The sequence below is a fragment of the Pelodiscus sinensis genome, chromosome 5 (genome assembly GCF_052426305.1).
Source record: "Pelodiscus sinensis isolate ZL-2025 chromosome 5, ASM5242630v1, whole genome shotgun sequence".
Taxonomy (NCBI): domain Eukaryota; kingdom Metazoa; phylum Chordata; order Testudines; family Trionychidae; genus Pelodiscus; species Pelodiscus sinensis.
The window spans coordinates 11,954,746-11,976,497 of NC_143056.1; positions in this window are offsets into that span (position 1 = coordinate 11,954,746).

Genomic DNA, 21,752 nt, shown 5'->3' on the forward strand with positions numbered 1-21,752 from the left:
GACCACTTACAGCGAGGGATAAGAACAAGGGAGCTCTACAGCCTAAGTTGGGATCCAGCTGGCTTCATAGCTCAAAATGTAGCGGCTACTACACTAGGTTCCAGGTTCAGATCTACCTGGTGACAGCTATACATGGGAAAGGGGAAGTATTGCCTTTTGTCTGGAAATGGGTGACAGGAGAGAGATCACTTGATCGTTACCTGTTGTGTTCCCTCCCTCTGGGGCATCTGGCATTGGCCACTGTCGGCAGACAGGATACTGGGTTGGATGGACCTTTGGTCTGACCCAGTATGGCCATTCTTAACCGTGCCCTAGGGGTGGTGTGTGATTGTCCCAGGCTGCTGAGAGGGGCTCCACCTGATGTGTGTTGTATCTTTTCCTCAAGATCAGTTAAATACATTTTCGTGAGGTTTTACTATTGACATAGCAAAGTGCCTTGGTCTGAGGAGTGTTGAACTGAGGTGAAACCAGTGAACTGGGCTGTTCTGTCTCCATGGAGACAGCAGATTGCTGTCCATTTTGGGTGTCCTGGAGATCAGGGACTGGAAACTCGTGTGTAAGAAGGTGAGGTGTGCTAATTGCTAGGCTGCAGAGGGAAAGAGCAGGGCTCAGAGTGGAGCTCTGGTGTTGCCCACAGTTGTTTCCAGCCTGCTGATCCACTGACCTCTCTAATCCTGTTTCCCAAGGCATGAGGCCTCACCCATGTCCTGGTGATCATATCAAGCCAGGCCCACATCAATATTTAGAGAGTTTCCCTTGGTGGTCACAGAGAAAGCTCCTTCCTACTGTGAGTGGTTGTGATTGACCCTAGACACCTCGGTTAACCTTGAAAAGTGTCACCAATGGGTACATAAAAGGGGTACATTTCTGGAACAAGATGTGTGGTGTTCTGTCTGTGTGCACTAATGGGTAGTTATGTTTGCACTGCCCATTCCATATGCAGCTAACCACTGCTCAGCACAAGGGGGTAGGTTTTGCGCATGCTGCTGCCTGGTGTGCCCCCAGGATGCACATTTGAACCTTTTAGGTATGATGTGTGTGTGTGTGAGAGAGAGAGAGCATGTTTAGACTGGGCTTTTCTAAAGCTTTTGGGTGCTCTTTGTAAATTCCATCCTTAAGGCTTTGGGCACAGGCTGTGGTATTACCAGCCCTGTCCCCAGGGTACAAAGGTATCATGAGTCAGGTTTCACAAATCAGGAGAATGGCTTAAAATCATAAGATTAAAAAAAGTCCATGTGTTTCCTAGCGTCTGAGCTTTCTGAGTGCAGGGGGCTCATAGTTTCAAGCATTTCTCTGCAAACATGGTGGCTAGAAATGAACCTTTTTAAAAATGAAAGCTCAGGCCAGGGCTACACTAAAAGGGAAGGTGGAATCAAGATACACAACTCCAGCTACATTATTTATGTAACTGGAGTCAATGCACCTTAATTTGAGTTTCCCCACCATCCTCACAGCAGGAGGCTGACAGGAGCCGTACTCCGCACAGAAGCAGGCGTACCAGAAGCTGACGGAGGATGCCCTCTGAGTTTGATTTAGTGACTCTGAACTAGACCCACTAAATCAAACTTCGGAAGATCAATCACTGCAGCTTTGATCTTCTTTTTAGCGAAGATGGGGCCTCAGCCTCACCCCTCCTGACAAGAGTCCAGGCAGTGGGGCATCAAGAAAACCATCAAATATGGTGAGCTTTGTGATGAAAGCAGTTTGAGTGTAGCTGTGCACTTGAAGTCCATTCCTGAGTCAGCCTGCTGCAGCCCCACCCTACCGCAGTGTCGCCTGGGGAGGGGCTATACAATACCTCCTGGAGGGCATGCTTTCTTCCTGGAGTACATGAAGGCTTTGTGGGCTGACATAGAGTAGCAGGACCTGGCCTTGCTTCCTGTCTTATGAGATGATGAGTGTGCCTCAGGATGGCTGAAAGAAGCAGAGGGAATACAAGGGCTGTGACTAGCTTGTGGCAGGCCAGTGGAAATGTGACTCTCGAATTTTGGCAAAAGCTGTCATCTTCCAGTGCTGGAGACTGGAGTCTTCTATTTCTCCATCAATAAGATCCATTCCCCATCCTGCCCCTCCAGTGTCCCTCAGTGGGGGAGTGCCAAGTCAAGGGGGAAGAAGATGGTTTACAGATTTTCACCGTTATATTGTTTTTCTATGTTGGGCTGAAATTAAAATAACAATTACTCTCAGAGGCTTCAAATCTTTGCAGCCATTCAGGGCCATTCAAAGAGCCCCAATCACCATAGTAACTGGAGAATCAAATACATAATCGCATATTTGTGCAGTCCTGTTTCCTTTAAAATAGCAAAAAATGTGTCTACTCCTCACCCTGACTTCACATTGCTCCAGTAAAGAGGGATTAGAGAGAAGGGTTTCGAAAGCAGCTTTTCATTAAAATAGGTTATCCAGCGTAATCTTTGAATGCGGTGACTATCAAACCCATTCTTAATTAGTTCTTCATTTGCTTTTTAAATTGTATTTGGTGTTGCGCATGGAAACATTGCAGGTCTATCGACTTCTGTGCACTTGATTTGACATTGGCAGCACTGAAGAAATCATTTCCTTCCATGCCCTCTGCTGGCCATTTGCAATTTTGCATCCTACATATTAAAAAATCAACACTAGTTCAATAAACATGTTTTTTATTATTACATTAAAAACCTTTCAGGTTGCAACGCCAAGCACTCAAAATGCCAGAATTCAGGCTGCCTGTGAGGCGGTACTGGTAATTCTACTAAGGAAGGGCACTTCTGTAGCCAGACACAAAACCCCATCTTGTTCCCCCCCCCCCCCCCCCCCAGAGAGCAAGAGAAAGGCAGTCAGCCTTTGATGCCCTGGGAACACAGGTTTGCTGCCTGTCCCTGACTCTACCATAAACAGAAACCAGACAGTAAATGGGCTAGCTGACGACCCGGGGCCTCCCGTCGCCCTGATGGCTAGTACCAGTAATTGACACGCCTGCACTGTCCCAGAGAGGAATCTTCGCCCATCACATACCAGAGGTGCCCATTGTCTGCATTTTCCCAGGTATAAATTATGCTTTGCACCCTTCGTGGGAAACTTGGCATTCAAAGCCATTTTTCCTAATTGGCCACTTGAAACCAGGAAGAAGCCTACATGACCCAAGGGGTATAAAAAGAGGTTCAGCCGCCCACCCCATTTGAGCTCCAATCATCTATACCTGCTGGCAGGTATTGATTGTCTCCCGAGGTCTGTGGGACGCCCAACCTCGCCCTACTTCTTCCCGAGGGATTGAGAGAAAGACGCTGGCCACGCCAAGTCTGGAACGCAGGGGTGAGAATATATACCTGCTATGTGTCTATTTTGCATGCATTTAATAAGAGCTCAGAGAACCAAAAAGGTTTCATGGTACCTGTAAGTGACTTATTAGTGTAATTTCTGTCCTGTCCTTTGTAGTGTCTGTGTTATCTGTAACACAGCAGTAGCATTTAACAACTAAGTTTATCCTGTAACAATAAAATAGTAACTGTTTAAGCTTTAGCCTGACTCCTTCAGTTGCTGTAACAGAACCAAGCACAATTTAAAAGAACCTCAGCCGGTCATAAGGGACTCACTGCCCTGACCGTCGGCTGACAACTTCTCATACCATTTCCAGGTAGCTTTGCTGACTTCCGGAGTGGTGATAGAGCCTTTGGAGGCGCCTCTGTTTTGCATTCTGCTTTGTGAGTGCATGGATGGTTGGGAATGTTGGGAGGGTCTTGAATTGAAGGCCTGGCTGAATGAGTCACACCTCCATACCAGGTCAAACGTGGTGACTGCCATTTTGAATGGGGGAGATTCTGATGATGAGCACCAAGCCAGGGGGAAGGGAAGGCTCAAATGTGAACCACACCCAAAGGTCACCTGCCACAGCCATGGAAATTCCCAAACCGCTCTCCTCTGGTGCTATAGCACAACTGATACCACTAATGAGCTGGCCCCTCAGGCTAGGTCTAGACTGTGGCATTTTTGCAGAAAAAACTAAAGCTGAGGCCGGTGCTGGGCTGCCTCGTTAAAACAGGGAGGCGGAGTTCAAAGGGCAGCGCAGCACAGCTGAGCCGCCGTGTTTCTAAGAGGCAGCCCTGCAGAGTTGAGCACAGTCGGCTGTGCAGTGCTGCCCTTTTGAAGTACCCCTTTATCTAATAGAGGCAGCAAGGGAGGAATTCGATAAGCTTTTGCTTATGGATAGTCGACTAGTCCTGAACATCCTTAGAGGCGACCACTTCTATATGCAGTATTCAAGATAAATGCTTAGGCTACGTCTAAACTACACCCCTCTGTCAGCAGAGGGATGTAAATTAGATGTTTCAAAAGTGCAAACGAAGTGGGGATTTAAATATCCTGCGCTTCATTTGCATAATCGCATCTTGCCACTGTTTCGAACCGCGGTTTCAGTTTCGAAATGGCGCTTGTTCAAAACAGCACCATGACACAATTATGCAATTATTCAAATGAAACGTGGGATATTTAAATCCCCGCTTAATTTGCACTTTCGAAATGTCTAATTTACATCCCTCTGCCGACAGTCTTTTGTTATATAATATATAGATATATATTATATCATGAGCTTTCATGGGCAAAACCCATGTGATGAAGTGGGTTTTACCCACAAGCGCTCATGATATAATATATTTGTTAGTCTCTAAGCTGCCAAAAGACTACTCTGTTTTTAAAGTTACAGACCAACACAGCTACCCCTCTGCGACTTTGTACTAATGGAAGTACTCTAGCCAAAGGACTGAGGACCTTCCAAAGATTTGGAAGCAACGAGAGACTTGACGTAAGCTAGCCGTTCATTCCGTCACTGCTACCAGTGGCTACTGCTGGGGAGGGACACAAAGGGGGTACCAGTCGACTGCCCCCTGTATGACTCCTCCTTGCGCCACCCCTAGCCTGGGGAGGGCCTGCGGAAGGTCCTGCCTCTTTCTGCCCCATCCCACCCTGACTCCACCCAAACCCCTCTTCTTACCTAACCAGCCCTGCCTCCGCTCCACCCCTTCCCCCAAGCCCATGCCCCACCTCTTTCCTTCCTTGCTCCGCCCCCTCCCTACACCATTCCAGTCCTTTCCCTGAGTAGCAGGCTAATGGGGGCCTAGTGCTGGCAGCAGAGGTCAGACCCCCCTCTCCCCGCACTCACTGGTGGTGGAGGCAGGAGGCAGAGTGACCTGTCCCCAGCCCGCTCTGCTCCCCGGCTCCCAGCTGTACCACTCCACTTCCCACCTCCGGTGAGGGCAGGGTGGGGCAGTTCCACCCCATCCCCCACACCTCCTTTCCCAAGTGACACTTCCTGTCATTGGTGAGAGCGGGGAGGGGGCCCAACCCCAACAGCCTGTGTCAGGTCCCTCATTACTGCCCCAGGCCGTCACTGGGACTGGAGGTTGGGGGGCGGAACCACCGCTCTACACTCACTGGCTGCGGGAAGCCGCATGACATGGCTGGGAGCCAGGGGAGAGGGGCGGGCTGGGGCCAAGTTGCTCCACTTTCCGCCTGCACCGGTGAATGTGTGGGGAATAGATCTCTACTACCAGTGCCAGGCCTCTACTAATCTCTTGGGGGCCCGTGGGGACTCCCAAAGCACGGGGCCGAGGGCAGTTGGTGCACCATCCATAGGATGGGACAGCTCTGCCCACCAGCTGCTGGCCCCTGGCTCCTCCCCCCACAGATTTTTTGGGGGGGGTGACTTTTGTGCCCTGACACCTGCTGTAAGTGTGAACCAAGAACTTTGCAATTATTGTATGTGTTTAATTCCTCTAACCAACTTTAATGCTCACCTTTCTTTCTTCTGTCTATATATTTTAGAAAGGGGCGTCTGTCCGTCCATGACTCTGTTTGTTCAAGAACTCCTCCTTAAAAGGTAAGAGCTAGAACCACCCTATGTGGCAGGCAGCTTCCTTTTATTCCAGCTTAACGCAAAGTCAGGGTTTGGTTGTGCTGGGAAAATGGGAAGTGCTGAGAATGGGACTGTTGTCTATAACATGGAAAGGGAGGGGCACAGAGAGGAGGGGGTGCGATCGTGAGAGTGGCCACTGGGGGCAGTGAGCATAGGGAGAGCTATACTGCAGATTGACCTCTGGGGGCAGCCGCACCACCAGGAGAGTGACCAGCAGGTCTGGGGCTCACCCTCTTGCCTGACGTCAGACTGGGCAAATAGCCCCGCTACCCCCCAGCACTTGGCTGCAGCACTAGGGACAGGGGGCGGTCCCTGGTGGCCAGGAGGTTTGGGGGAAGAGAGAAGGCCTCTGCCAGCTGGAAGGTCTGGGGGGGACCAAGAAAACCCCTGCCAGCTGGGAGAGTTGTGTGGGAGACAGAAGGATTCTGCTGACCAGGGGGGCTGGGAGGAGACAGAAGACCCTTGGCCAGCCAGGGGAGATGTGTGGGGGAGGGAAGGTCCCTGCTGGCTGGGAGGCTTGGGGTGAGAGGGGAGAAAAGCCCCATCAGCTGGAAGGAAAGAAACCCTGCAGGGACCCCCATCCTGAGTCGCTCCTCACCCCCAAACTCTCACTCTCGCACCCCACCACATTCCCAGCCCCCTGCCCTGAGCCCCTCCTCAACCCCCCACCCTGACTCCTGCACCCCCTTTCCATTCTCCCAGGCTCCTGCCCTGTCCCTCCTCAACCCCATCCCTTGACTCCTGCAATGCCAACACAGCCTTCCCTCTGCCCTAAAGGAGCCGGGCAATGCTGGGTAAGTCTTGTAGGGTTTGGGGTTTTTTAAATATAAATAAACCTTTAAATTTTAAATACTAAAGGACTGGCAACAGTGTGATTTTTTTTTTTTTTTTGAGGTAAGATCGAAGTTGTGCATTGACCTGAGTGTGCAGCTGTAAGAACTGATGGCTACGTCTACACTGGCATTATTTTTGCGCAAGAACTCTTTTGCAGAAGAGTTCTTGTGCAAAAACTCTTCCAGAAGATAGCGTCTACACTGGCATGTGCCTTTGCGCAAGAGATGTGCTTTTATGCAAGAGCATCCGTGCCAGTGTAGACTCTCTCTTGCGCAAGAAAACTCGAATGGCCACCAGACTACAAAGGGAAGCCTCAGAACTGTCATGTCATTCTTGCTTAAATTGGACACTTTACAAATGGGCCTTAACAGAGATGCTAACTACCTTCCCCATTACAAAGATAGCTTCCCCAATTATCACCCCAATATCATTATCTCATAGGGTATGTCTACACTGCCCTGAGCTTCCCCTCCCCCTTCTTCCCCTTGCTTCTCCCTTCCAGCTCCCTCCTCCCAGGTTTCCCCCTTCCCTCTCTTCCCCTTTCTCACCTCCTTTTCCCAGTCTCCCCAGAGATTCATTCCCCCAGTTTTGTTCAATAAACCCAGTGTCTATTTTTGAACATACGTGTCTTTTGTTTGACATCAGGAAGGGGGGCTAGGGAGGGGTAAGTGGAAGGACGTGAGGGAGGAATGGGGCACGAGCCTCCAGTGGGGAGGCTCTGAGGGCTCCTCGGGGTGGATGCTCTCCCGCAGGGCCTCCTGGATCCTGACAGCCCCCCTATAGATCCCCGGATGGCAACCTGCAGCAAGTGCAGCCAGGCTGATGGCAACGACACCATGAGATGCACCGGCATGCACAGGGGCAGCTCTGGCTCCATGTGGCTGAGTGCTGTGGTGTCCCAAGTGCAGGCACTCAGGGCACTCCGAGACAGGACTGCTTTGCTGTCCCTCATCGAAGTAGACAAGCAAGTGGGGAACCCTGAGAACTGTCTGTCTGGTGTGGGGGTAGGGTCCCTTTAAGCACAGAGCTCAGTTAGCCTCAAGCAGCAGCCCCACGCACTAAGTCCTAACTTGATACTCTTCCAGCACTGGTTCCAGCCAGCCTTAACTTCAGTTCAGAGTCCACTCAGTGTGGATGCGCTATTTCGAAATAACAAAACGCTATTTCAAAATAGTTTTTGTGTATAGATGCGTTATTTTGAATTAGCTTAATTTGAATTAACTATTTCAAATTAAGTTAACTCGAATTAACTCTGTAGTGTTGACGTACCCATAGACACTAACCTCCCTCCCCTCCCCCATCTGTTCTAAAATCTGATTTGTCAATTTTATACATGCTCACTTTTTTTGATTGTATCCCTTTGGTATATATGGTTGTGACAATTTTCTTCCACAATTTGATCTGAGGAAGTGGGTCTGACCCACAAAAGCTCATCACCTAATAAACCATCTTGTTAGTCTTTAAAGTGCTGCATAGTCCTGTCTTTTGTTTCAGTAAGATGACATGTTACTGAGCATGCAGTGTTTCTGTGGAAACTTCTTAGCTGTAAATGCTAATTGCCAGCTTAAACAAATTCTTAATGTTGTGTGTGTGTGTGTTGTTCCCTTATTCTGTCCATTCTCTAATTAACAAAATTTTAACCCTCTAGGGAAAATTTACATTTTGGGAGGGTTTGTTTAAGCATACGGCTGTGGGTGGGAGGAGGGGGTTACCACAGATTATTTGGTTTCCAGTGCCCCGAGATTTCTCAATCCATCCCTGGCCCGTGGGTAGGAGAGTGGGCCTGGCTGGATTGTAGGTTTGATTGAGACTCAGGAGAGGCCACTATGGCTGGTGGTCCTGCCTGCAAGAAGAGGGTTGAAATCCAAGCTGATTGGATGAAGGGCCTTTTGTATAGTGACTCTGTATGGATTTGTCTGAAGGATTCTGTTACCCGTTTATCTTGGTGCCCTAGGCGACCGCCTAGTTCGCCTGTATTGACGGGCCGCCACTGGTCCCAAACCTCCATTGTGCATGATAGTAGGTTGAGAAATCTGGGCTAAGGAGGTCTCACACTCTTTTTTTAAACCAGAGAAGCCCAGGGACAGTTCAGTGGTTATGTCAATTGATGTAGGAGGTGCTGGCTAAGCAGTGCCACCATCACTGGTGCATTCCTAGAGGTGGCTGGTAGAACTGAAATAGCTGATGCATTATGATTTCAAGAAAATCTAGCCCCCACTCTGGGGCTATTTTTAATCAAAATACACAGCTTCATTGATGCTGAGACATGTCACAGGCATTTTGGCAAATCGAGAGGGGAAGGATCAGACACCTAACACGTTCACGCCAACCACGGCTGTTTTGACTTTGTTTCATCTCACAAGGTTTTTGGCTGCATTCCAGCGTGGAACAGAAACACATCTCGAAATCTCAAAAGTTGTTGTGCAATGCGATTGTCGTCCCTGGGTCATCACTGCCCCTGAGCTTTTCTGAAACTCTGGATTCAGGGTCTAGTAGTCAGTTTAGAAACTGTACAGGAAAATATCCAATCCTTCTACCAAGCAGTAGGTGTCAGTGTTGCTGCTCTTTATCGCTGTTAACTGGAAACAGAGCTCTGTATCTGAAGAGGCTGCATAAGTTATGAAGTGAGGCTAGACATCTTTGATCCTGTAAACTTCATTTTTGATCTTGCACAAAAGGGTTTTTTTCCGAAAAATGGCCCCTTCCACACTGTGGGGTTTTTTCTCAAAAACCTCTTCGGCAAAAAGGATCGGAAGAGAATATGCAAATGAAAGCATGATATTTGAAAATGAGCGCTTCATTTGCATTTCCTCTTCTGCAAAAAAAACAAAGAGTATAGATGTAGCCTGAGGGTTACAGGAGTCGGAGTAAGAATTCCGCCAGCCTGATAGTATTTCAACATTATTTCAAAATAACTGCCTGCTGTTTATATGCAAACTAAGTTATTTCGAAATAATGTTGCTGTGTAGACGTCCCCTTACGGATCTGTGTAGTTATTGCTCTTGATTGCTGCAGCTCTGTAGGGGCAAACACAGGGAAACATCTATACAAGCCTGTAAATCTAACACAACTGGTATTCCAATTCCTCACTGTTCGAATTATACTTGCCATCTAGTATTCAGTCATCTCCTGCCAATGATTTCCTCCCTCCTACTTATTTAGGCTATTGAGCTGCTTTTGCTGGGTTTTATTTTTTAAAGAGTCATGATGGATCATTTTTTAAAAATGATTGCATAACTGTACAGATAAGTGTGGGGAGGGCATCTCGGAGTATCTATGTTTTATCACACCTCTCCCGTGCAGCTATTTTTAGATATGCTGTGTATTTATATGGTGTTTCATTTCCCCTCTTTTTATGATAGACGCCCCATGCATCACAGGGATTTCCCTTGCTCTGCCCAAGGCATGTGCTAAGAGATCTTTATTTTAACCTACTCTGTAATTACATTTGTCCCCAAAGAGAAAAACCACATTGTTAATTACACTGCATGGGGGCGGAGGGGTTTCTTTGTTGGGATTTTAAAAGTCCATATGTGCTCACACACGGAGTGAGTGAGGCTCTGTGTTGTAAAGCAGCCATATGTTAGCTACAATAGGCTTTCCCCAGAAAGTAAAACACAAGCTGAATTACCAAAAGCTCTGGTTATACCAGTTTAAATCTTGCCAGTGATACTAACATGGGGATAGTCCCTATTTGTTTAGCTAAATTCCGATGCCTGTTTCCAATCTGTTCCGCCAATAAGCTTCTCTTCTCTTATGTATTTTAGTGGAATTAAGAAATGTCCCTGGTTTTTCTCATTGCTTGCCCTTATTTATGGCTTTCCAGCAGTGGCATTGGCATGGATACTGTCTGGATGTGGAAAGTCTCAGAAAAAGGAGGGCTCACTTGCAGGCTTACCCTCGTGTAACTGTGGATTCTCTTTGAACTTTAATCTCTTTAAACCATTATTTGAGGACTTCTGTCACTCAGCCAGAGGTTAGGGGTCTATTACAAGAGTGGCTGAGTGAGATTCTATGGCCTGCGATGTGCAGGAGGTCCGACTAGATGATCATGATGGTCCTGTCTGACTTCAAAGTCTATGAGAGAGCCCACAGGAGGCATAAGAACTAGACTGTGATTTTCAGGGATAATATACAAGGGCTGTGTCCATGGCCCCTTCACTCCTCTTGCTGTACACCCTGTCTCTCAGCAATCCATTCACACAGCTTTGGCTCCCAGTGATGGGGCTCCTGCCCCACCCTGGGCTCTAAGGGATTAATAGAGTCCTTGGGTGACACTGCAATAGGCGGCCAATCAGAGAGGGGCTGTGAGGAGCAGCCAATCAGGGCTGGGCTGGCCTATATAAGAAGGGCTGCAGTGCAGTACAACTACAGTCACTCCCTGGAGCTCAAACAGGGAGCAGGTCTGGCTGCCTTATCGGCTGAAAGCAGCAAGCTTTCCCCTCTTACACTGTACACAGCCAAACCAGATCTCCTCATTTTCCTTTCCAAGCCTCAACCTATCTGGGCCTTACACAAATTCTGCCACAATCTCCTCCTCAACAGCGAGAGATGTTTCTTTCTTCCCATCCCCACAGGCAAATCTTTCCTTCCGCCCTCCTTATAGGCTGCCTTGTCTGGTCCCTCTCACTGGCTGTAGTGGGGTGGAGTGGCCGCCCATTGACCCCGAGGCGGAGAAACCCCTCTGGGAGCCATTTTGGGAGCAGCATAGCCCCTCCCCGTCACCTGACCGGAAGCCAGGGGGCATGGCCAGGACTATAAAAAGCCAGGCTGAGAGCTCAGTCGAAGGAACCAGATGCCTGCTCAGAGCTCCCTGCCTGGGAGGCCGAGGCCTGGTCCGGGCCTCCGAACACCTCTGACCCAGAGGAACCAGAGGCCTGCTCAGCGCTCCTTGCGGGGGTGGCTCAGGCTTGACCCAGGCCTCCGACTGTGGCAGCCCTGGAGGACCTGTCGGGATCCCTGCACCCGCCTGTACCCTGGGACTGTGTGGGCCCGCTGGACCTGCAAGGACTGCCAGCAGCGCCTGACCCCGAGGACCAACCCGACCCCAAGGACCAGCCAGAATGCCGCAACCTGCTGTTGTCGGAGCACTGGCTGGAGCCACTGGACCTGAAAGTGGCTGAGGACTGGATTGGACTGCCGGGACCCCAGCTGGAGGAGACCATCCTTGACTCACCGAGTGACCTGATGAAAGTCCAGGAACCCGCTCAGGGGAGAAGGGAAGTGGCCCTGGGTATAGCAAGGGCTGGTAAAGGCCCTAAGCCAGCGTGTTTCGGGCTGGAGCCCCCGCCGAGCCAACAGCAACTGCTCTGCTGCATCTAGGGCCCTGGGCCAGGGCGCAGTAGAGTGGGTGGGCCTGCACCCCCCTGTACCACCCACCTACCGGATGGCAATCTCCCCCTCACCGCGACTGCCAGCAAACTGCCTGCAACCCTCCTGAACGAGAAGACCCCAAATTGGTATTTGTTTGCTGCCACGCCCTGAATCAAGGCCTGGCCTCCCTTTTGAACTAGTAAATTGTGTGTTGTTGCGGCCCGTGAGCCTAGGCAAACTAGGCAGGTTTTTTTTGTTTGTTTTTTATTAAAACAAAGTGATTTATCTCACTATTGCTGCTCTCTAGAACTTATTTTTTTTCCAGAAACTGAACCGGCCCGGGTGCCCGATGATGACGTCACAGGGTGCCGGGGCGCCCCGTGATTACGTCACGGCCGTTGAAGGCCGTGCAGGCGGGGGCACCGATCGCGCGTTGGGCCGCTCCTGGTTGTTGCCCCACCCTGACCTAAGGCCAGGGCTCACTGAACTTATAAATTGTGTTTCTTTGGAGCTACTGTCTCAAACTATGGGATTGTCTGCTGCCCTGCCCTGAACCAGGACCGGGAGCCTGAACTTATTGTTTGTTGCCGCCCTGCCTGAACCAAGGCTGGAGCTTGGGAACTACTGGCTGTGGCCCGCCCTGAACCATGGCCAAGGTATTCTGAACTATTTGTGACTGTGTGATTGCGGCCTGCCCCGAGCCAGAGCCAGGTAGGGTTGCCAGATGGTTTCAACAAACAGAAAGCTCAAATACTGGACTGTCTGGTTCAAAACTGGAGACCTGGCAACCCTAGGGCCAGGCCCCACTACTAACTATATGGGTGTGATGGGATGAGCCCATCCCCTCTCCCGGACCCTCTCGCCGGAGCATGGCGCCCTCCGATGCTGCTGCACATGCTGCGGCGGCCTGGCAACCGCTTTAAAAGCCAAGACCGCACCACTGAGGAGGGGGGCAGAGCACACCACCGGGGCAGCAGCCAGGAGGGTGGCGCCACAGGAGCCGCGGGGAACCCAGACGGGAAGAACCCCGGGCCAGTAGCCATCGGGCCCACCCCAGGGGCGGTCGGTGCAGGGGAACGGAGAAGGGAAGCCCCGAGGGGCAACCCCTCAGGAGAAGAACCCGAGGTGGCCATCGGGGCAGCGAGGTTCCCCAGGGAGACCGCGGGACCGATGACTGGACCACCCTTACCCCAACGCACATGACAACCACCTTGGTGGGTAAATGCCACGACGGGGTCAGCAACCCGAAGCTGCCGAAAGAGTCTGTAGACAGCGGAGGAAGTAGCCCAGGACGGGGAGTTGCAGCGGACAACTTCCCCGAGAGAGGTGGTGAGTGAGTGATCCTCAGCTCACCATTTGAGTGAGACCACAGGGACCTACCCTTAAGGGTTCTGGGCTGGAGCTTGGGTGAGGGTGAGGGCCCGAGTTCCCCTATCCCATAAGAAGCTGGACTGCGCTATTGGACGGGCTTAGCCCCAATTCGAGACAAAGACTCCATGGGCTACGGCCCAATCAGCCCAAAGTCAGGCTACTGATATGGCGGACCTTGCCCCAAGGCGGTGCTGAGGCCGGACTTTTGCCGTGCCAGCCGACGGAAGGCACAGAAGGCCCCACGGTGGCGGGCTGCAGCAACACAAGCCTCGCCCATTGGCACCAGCGTGTCCGTCCCCAAGCAGGCGGGAGCCAAGATTAAACTCAGGACAGGGGCCCGAGCCTCTCAGGTGAGGGAGGCCCCCCAGATCACAGAACTACGGGGAAGGGGGTGCACAGATAACAATGGGGTTGTTGCTCCACCCTGAACCAGGGCCGAGTATATAGACTAACTGTGCTTGTAGCCAGCCCTGAGCCGGGCTAGGCCTTTATACTGATTGGGTTCGTTTACTGCCCTCCCTGCACCAGAGTTAGGGCTCCTGAACCGTTTGCCTCTCTCCCCGACCTGAAGCAAGGCCGGGTTATTGAACCACTGACTTGGAGGGTTAGTTTAAGTGTCTGTGCAGTGGGGCGGAGTGGCCACCCACTGACCCGGAGGCGGAGGAACCCCTCTGGGAGGCCTAATCGGCTTACACTGGCCCTCCAAATACACACTCCATTTCCTCCTTGAATCTACCCAAGATACAGATGCTGAATACATCTCCCTGGCCTGTTTTGAGCACTCTGGTCCCCTCAGTTGAGGGAACCACACAGTTTCTCTATTTACTGCCATCTCAAATTAAGCTTCTTGCCAGAGTCTTCCAAGCTCTATGCCACCCTTCCCCTCTCTGCTCATCCTCCCTGTTCACGTTTCCCATTATCCCCCATTGCATGGCTCCTCCATTCCTTCTGGTCTTGGCCACTTGTCTATCATCCTCTCCCAGGGTATGTCTACACTAGCCCCCTAGTTCTAACTAGGGAGGCTAATGTAGGCATTCGAAGTTGCAAATGAAGCCCGGGATTTAAATATCCCAGGCTTTATTTGCATCTTCCCATACGGGCGCCATTTTTAAATCCCCTTAGTCTGAACTAACTGCCCGGGGCAACACGCGGCAGTCAAACGTTAACTCGAATTAAGTCCTTAGTTCGAGTTAACTGTTACACCTCGTGGAATGACTGGAGCACCCAGGGAAAAAATTAGCAGATGCTTAGCATCCTCCGGCAGCCAGTTTCTCCCCTCCCCACACCCCCTTCCCTCCAGGAACCCCCATGATCAACTCCTCCCTCAGTGGAGTGGGTGGGCTTGGGATGCCCTGCCAGACCGTGGGTAGTGCAGAAGGTAGAAAGCCTACAGATCTGGACAAGAGAGGGCCTTGATGCCAGGAAGGTTAAGATCCCAAGACCTGCACTCAGGGGAGGACTGGAGCCCCTCACCTGATCTGAGGGCTTCCCTATGTTGGACTCTTGATATCCTCCAAAAGGGGTGAACATAAACATGTGGCCTGGATAGTGAACTGAGTGATGGGGGAAGGGCAGACCATCACAGAGGTGGGAAAGCTGTTAGCAGGGTATACCAGGAAAGAGAGATACCTACTATGCCTATGCCTGGTCACAAGGAGATATCTGCAGTGAGTGAACTTCCTTTTCACCCACTTAGTAACCATGTCCTCCCCATGACATATGCCCCAGACTGGGTTCTTGGGGCCTCATGTTCAACGGAGCAACCCAGCATTGTGGAGATGCCAAAGCTCACGTTTAACTGATAGCACAACACTTCAGTCATAGAATCATAGAACCATAGAGCTGGAAGAGACCTCAGGAGGTCATCAAGTCCAGCCCCTTGCCCAAGGCAGGACCAATTCCAACTAAATCAACCCAGCCAGGGCTTTGTCAAGCCGAGACTTAAAAACCTCTAGGGATGGAGATTCCACCACCTCCCTAGGTAACCCATCCCAATGTTTCACTACCCTCCCAGTGAAATAGTTTTTCCTAATTTCCAACTTAATCCTCCCACACTGTAACTTGAGACCATTGCTCCTTGTTCTGCCATCCATCACTACTGTGAATAACCTTTCTCCATCCTCTTTGGAACCTCCCTTCAGGAAGTTGAAGGCTGCTGTCAAATCCCCCCTTACTCTTCTCTTCTGCAGACTAAACAAACCCAAATCCCTCAGTCTCTCCTCATAGGTCATGTGCTCCAGCCCCCTAATCATTTTGGTTGCCCTATGCTGGACCCTTTCCAATGTATCCATATCCTTTCTATAGTGGGGGCCCCAGAACGGAACAGAATATTCCAGATGTGGCCTCACCAGAGCTGAATAAAGGGGAATAATCGCTTCTCTAGATCTGCTGGCAATGCTCCTCTTATTGCACCCTGATATGCCATTAGCCTTCTTGGCTACAAGGGTACAATGCTGACTCATATCCAGCTTCTCATCCACTGTAATCCCCAGGTCCTTTTCTGCAGAACTGCTACTTAGCCATTCTGTCCCCAGCCTGTAACAATGCTTGGAATTCTTCTGTCCCAAGTGCAAGACTCTACACTTGTTCTTGTTGAGCTTCATCAGATTTCTTTTGGCCCAATCCTCTAATCTGTCTAGGTCACTCTGGATCCTATCCCTGCTCTCCAGCGTATCTATCTCTCCCCTTAGCTAAGAGTCATCTGCAAACTTGCTGAGGGTGTAATCTGTCCCTTCATCCAGGTCATTAATAAAGATGTTGAACAAAACCGGTCCTAGAACAGATCCTTGGGGCACTCCGCTAGAAACCAATAGCCAACCTGACATCGAGCCGTTGATCGCTACCCATTGGGCCTGACAGTCTATCTAGCTTTCTATCCATTTTACAGTCCATTTATCCAATCCATACTCCCTTAGCTTGCTAGCAAGAATATTGTGGGAGACCGTATCAAAAGCTTTGCTAACGTCAATGTATATCACATCCACTGACTTTCCCATGTCCACAGAGCCAGTTACCTCATCAAACAGAGATTTAGTGGCACCTCACTTGGGGTTAGTACATTACAAGGCTCTTTTGCATGACAAACATGCATGGAGATAGAGGTCAGTAGCCCTCTTGAAGCTCCACAGACCAGGGGAAAATACCTCTGGCTGTGAAACTCCAGGAGAAAATCTCCAGGGAATTTGCTCTATGAGTTCTGTTCCCTTTTGTTGTTCATAGTTTTTTATTCCGATGGGAGATCCAACTGTAGGCCAGCAAGTGAATGGCTCAAGGGCTTTTCCGACATCAATCATTCAGGGCATGTGTTTGTCAGAAGCCATATTAAAGTGACATGACCAGAAAAAATTGATGGTGAATGATGTAAACTCTGCTCTTTCTAATCATTCATATTCTCCAGATCAGATCTATTCCACCAAAAAATGAATGGAAATTGCCCCTCAATAATGTAGCCATTTCTTTACTCTACTGCTGTTTCTTTTGCAACTTTGCCTCTTTTCCTGTGATACAGGTCACAAGGAAACAAGTGAAAGCATTAATCACCCCTCAGATTAGGTCACTGCGAAGAGCAGGAGCGAATCCATTAATATTTGGCCAACAACACTGCCAAGTGAAACATATATCAAAGTTGAGTGTGCGGTACTGAAACATGCCTCGACGGCAACGGCATGGGAGATTTCGCAGCCAAAACAAAGGGAGAAGGATGAAATTAGCAGGAAAAAGACAGACTGCACCAGCTATGCAGACTACAGATGCATAAAGTAGCACTCCGTTCACAGATACAGATCTAGGGAACGGCTACTCGCTCTAGCAGAGCAAACTATAACACAATGCAATGGCTGCAAAGTGAAGCTAGACAAATTTGGACTGGAAATAAGGTCTACCTTTCTAATGATGAATTTAATTAACCATTGCAACAATTTACCAAGGGCTGTGGTGACTCCTCCATCACTGGCCATTTTAAAATCGAGACTTGATGTTTCCTTGTAAGATCTGCTCTAGGAATTATTTTGGGGATGTTCCCTGGCCTGTTCTACAAAAGGACAGATGAGGCAATCACAGTGGTCCCATCTGTCCTTGGAAACTGTGAATCTGTGTAAACCTCTGGCTCCAAGCATTGCCAGCATGGGGGGGAAGATCTCAAATTTGAATCCCAATCTGGATTCAAATAGAAAAGGATTGACACTCTCACTGTGCAGGTGATACAGAAGCGGCTGTAGTATAACAATGTGATGCTTATTAGGATGTTTGCAGTGAATTTAAACCGGGGTGGGGAACCTTTTTTTTTTTCCGCTGACTCTTTAAAAAGTCAGTTGGGGGCTGTACACAAGTGAAAAGCAAAAACAGCCCCCCCCCCCCAAATCCACCCCTCGCTGATGCATGGACCCTGACTGAGAAGGAGAAACACTGTACACATTCCCCTCATGCACCAGAGCCTAGGGGGGCCCAGATTAGTCGATTTTGTGTGCTCCAGACCAGGGATTTCCCTACACCCCCTCCCATGGATGTCTATGCCCCCCCTGAATTTCCCCAACCCTCCCCCCAGTTTTATGAACTATGGTGCCATACAGCCTACCTTCACCCTCACAGTCTCACCCCTCATCGGCCCTGACACCTCTCCTTGTAAATTCGAACACCCCCCTCATTTCAGTTCCTGGGCAAGCTACTGCTCCAGTCCCACCGCAAGGCAAGGGCAGGGCGGGAGTGCCAATGCAGGCTCCCCAATGCTGGGGGGGAGCTCTGAGCCTGGGGGACCAGATTTTGGCAAGCTGGGGGCCGCATGTCGCCCCCGGGCCTGAGGTTCCCCACCCCATGTCTAAACTGTGCGTATGTTGCCATCGGTAACGCATGCTAGCTGGGAGCCCATGCTTCTCCTCTTCAAGGCAGTAGCTGTGTGCACCAGCATCTGTCCCCCCAGGGCCCCTCTTGGAATTCTGCTCTGGGCAGCTGCAGCCCGGAGAGTGGGCGAAACCACTTCCTGTTTTCATCTTCCTCACGGGGCAGATCCAAAGTCCATTAAAACCCACACACAGCCACTGGGATTCTTCCCATGCAGTTCAAAGGGTCTCCATCGGGCCCGTAGCACTGGCCAGGGCAAGAGTCAGACTGTATTTTGTAGAGCTGCTTCATCAGGCCATTAGCATTGGTTCCCCGCACCCCCCAATGTAGGAATGCATGAAATTCTCAACCTCCCAGGCCTCTCTATTTCCTTGTGCTTTCCTGTATTCTCTTGTCCTGTTTTTCTGTTGCCATCCTTGAGATAAAAGAAGTGACTAAACTGAGATCACAGGGGCTATGTCTGTACTACAGAGTTTTTCCGAAAAAAACTTCACTTACGTCCACACTGCAATCGTGTTCTTTTGAAAAAAATCGAAAGAACAGAGGGTTTTTTCCGACATTGGTAAACCTCTGTCTATGGGTACGTCTACACTACAGCGCTAGTTCGAACTAACTTAGTTCGAATTAGTTAATTCGAACTAAGCTAGTTCGAACTAACGCATCTAGAACTAAAAACTAGTTCGAACTAGCGTTTTGCTAGTTCGAACTAGTAAGTCCACATTGAGTGGACTCTGAACAGGGCTTAATGATGGCCGGAAGCAGTGCCGGCAGGGCATAAAAGGAGGACTTAGAGCATGGAGATACTGTCTCAGGCTAGCCGAGGGCTGCGCTTAAAGGGTCCCGACCCCCACCCCGGACACACAGTTCTAAGGGGTGCCCCGCTTGCAAAGAAGTTCTGGCTTGGAGTGCCCTGAGTGCCCACACTGGGAACATCACACCACTCGGCCATCAGCCCGGCTGCACTTGCCGCAGGCTGCCATCTGGGGAGAGGGAGTAATTGGGGGGCTGCAGGAGAGCTTCCACCCCCAGAAGCCCGCAGAGCCAGCCCAGTCCTCCCCATCGGGGGCTCGTACCCCATTCCTCCCTCACCTCCTTCCACTTGCCCTTCCCTAGCCCCCCTTCTTCTTGATGTACAAAATAAAGATAACGTTTCTTCCAACATTGACTCTGTCTTTATTGAACAAAACTGGGGGAGACTGGGAAAAGGAGGTGGGAGAGGGGAAGAGAAAGGCTGGGAGAGGGGAGGGCAACTAACATGATCAGGGGTTGGGAACAGGTCCCAGATGAAGAGAGGCTACAGAGACTGGGACTGTTCAGCTTAGAAAAGAGGAGACGGAGGGGGGACAGGATAGAGGTCTCTAAAAGCAGGGGTTGGGTGGAGAGGGTGCATTCAGAAAAGTTCTTCATGAGTTCCCATAAAGAAGGACTAGAGGACACCAAAGGAAAGGAATGGGTAGCAGGCTTGAAACTAGTAAGAGAAAGTTGTTGTTCTTCCCAAAGCAAATAGTTAACCTGTGGAACTCCTTGCTGCAGGAGGCTGTGAAGGCTAGAACTAGAACAGAGTTTAAAGGGAAGTGAGATCAAGTGATGGAGGTTGGGTCCATGGAGTCCTATTAGCCAGAGGGTAGGAGTGGTGTCCCTGCCCAAAGTTTGTGGAAGGCTGGAGAGGGATGGCACGAGACAAATGGCTTGGTCATTGTCTTCGGTCCATCCCCTCCAGGGTCCCTAGGGTTGGCCGCTGTTGGCAGAGAGGCTACTGGGCTAGATGGACCTTTGGTCTGACCCAGGACGGCCATTGTAAGCTCAGGGCTCAGGGTCGGGGGTCTCAGTGGACCCCCTTGATTTTCATGCACACCTGCTCCTGGGTGGCCAGGCTGGCAGCTCTCCTGCCCTAGACGGCCACTTTCCTGTGCCTAGTGCGGAGATCGTGGACGAGGTCCACGATGTCCGCACTAGCCCAGGAAGGTGCCCGCCTCTTGCGGTCCAGGGCAAGCTCCCGGGAGCCGCCAGCCTGGTCCCGGCAAGAGGGGGTGGGCTGGGAGGCATCGGGTGGGTGGCTCTGTGCCGTGCCAGGTGCAGGGTCTGCTAGCTGGGTGCTGGCAGGCTTGCACCTGGCACGGGCACCGTAGCCAGCCCGTGCCCCTTTAAGGGGTCCGGGGCCGGGAGGGGGGCATAGAGTTTCCCTGGTGTTGGCCAGAGTGGCCACCAGGGAAACCTGGGGAGGGCCTCCCACTAGTTCGAACTAAAGGGCTACACAGCCCTTAGTTCGAACTAGCTAGTTCGAACTAGGCGTTAGTCCTCGTAAAATGAGGTTTTCCTAGTTCGAACTAGCGCTCCGCTAGTTCGATTCAAATTCGAACTAGCGGAGCGCTAGTGTAGCGCATAGGAAAGTTAGTTCGAACTAACGTCCGTTAGTTCGAACTAACTTTCTAGTGTAGACATACCCTATGAGAGAGAAGCCTTTTTCCAAAAGAGCTTTTTCAGAAAAAGGCGTGTGTGGATGGGGAAGAGGGAGTTCTTTCGAAAAAAGAGGAAAGAGGAGAAAGCACAGGTGCCCTGGTGGCCACTCCATCCTTAGTTGTTACAGCTGACATGCGAGTTAGCGTCCATTCAGTGTTGACGCTATCTGTCGAAAAAGCAGATCGCTTTTTGGATGTGCTTTGGCAGTGTGGACGCTCTTTTTCGGAAGAAGTTTTTTCGGAAGATCTCTTCTGGAGAAGCTTCTTCCGAAAAAAAGCCTGCAGCCTAGATGTAGCCAGATTCTGGAAAGCTTTCATGCTGTGGAACGGTGGATAGTGGTTAATTTCAGGTAGGGCTAGGACAGCGCCCTCACACAGCTCTGATCCTCATTCTATCATACCATTCCCAGCCACCTCTGCTGTGAGTTAGGATCCATCTCTGGGATGTTTTGCAAGTTGAATGCGTGCCACCGAAAGCCTAGGAGTTCTTGGTGATACCCAGAACTAGAAACAGACTAGCTGTGGAATGGATAAAAGGCATTCGTAGCTATCCCAAAGACATCAATTGTGTTCCAAATCAGAATAAAATGGCCTGGGCACAAAAAGCTGGTAGTGGTGATGGGAAAAATGCTATTTCTAAAGATATCCCTTCTTGGAATCATGCATCTGTCGTGTAACAATTAATGGCAATCAGCGCACAAATGTTATGACCCTGAATTGTTACATTCTTATTTATAGTGTTTGGAATTGGGAATACATAGGAGAAACTGGATAAACTCAGTAGAAAAGAATTCTGCCAGCTAGGAAAGGCTTAGCATGGAGTAGCACTAATTCTGCTGCATTAGCAGAGCAAAGCAAAGAACACATATGGCTGGGGGCTACAACATGACATAGAACGAGCCAGATGGGCACTGAACAATGAAGGACATTACAATAGAACTGCCACTAGAAAGGAAAAGCAGGGCTGGGAGATGAGAGGAAGATGGTTTTAGGCCAGGCATGAAGTGGAGCCATCTGGCCAAATTCTATCCCGACTGACAGCCCTGCACCCC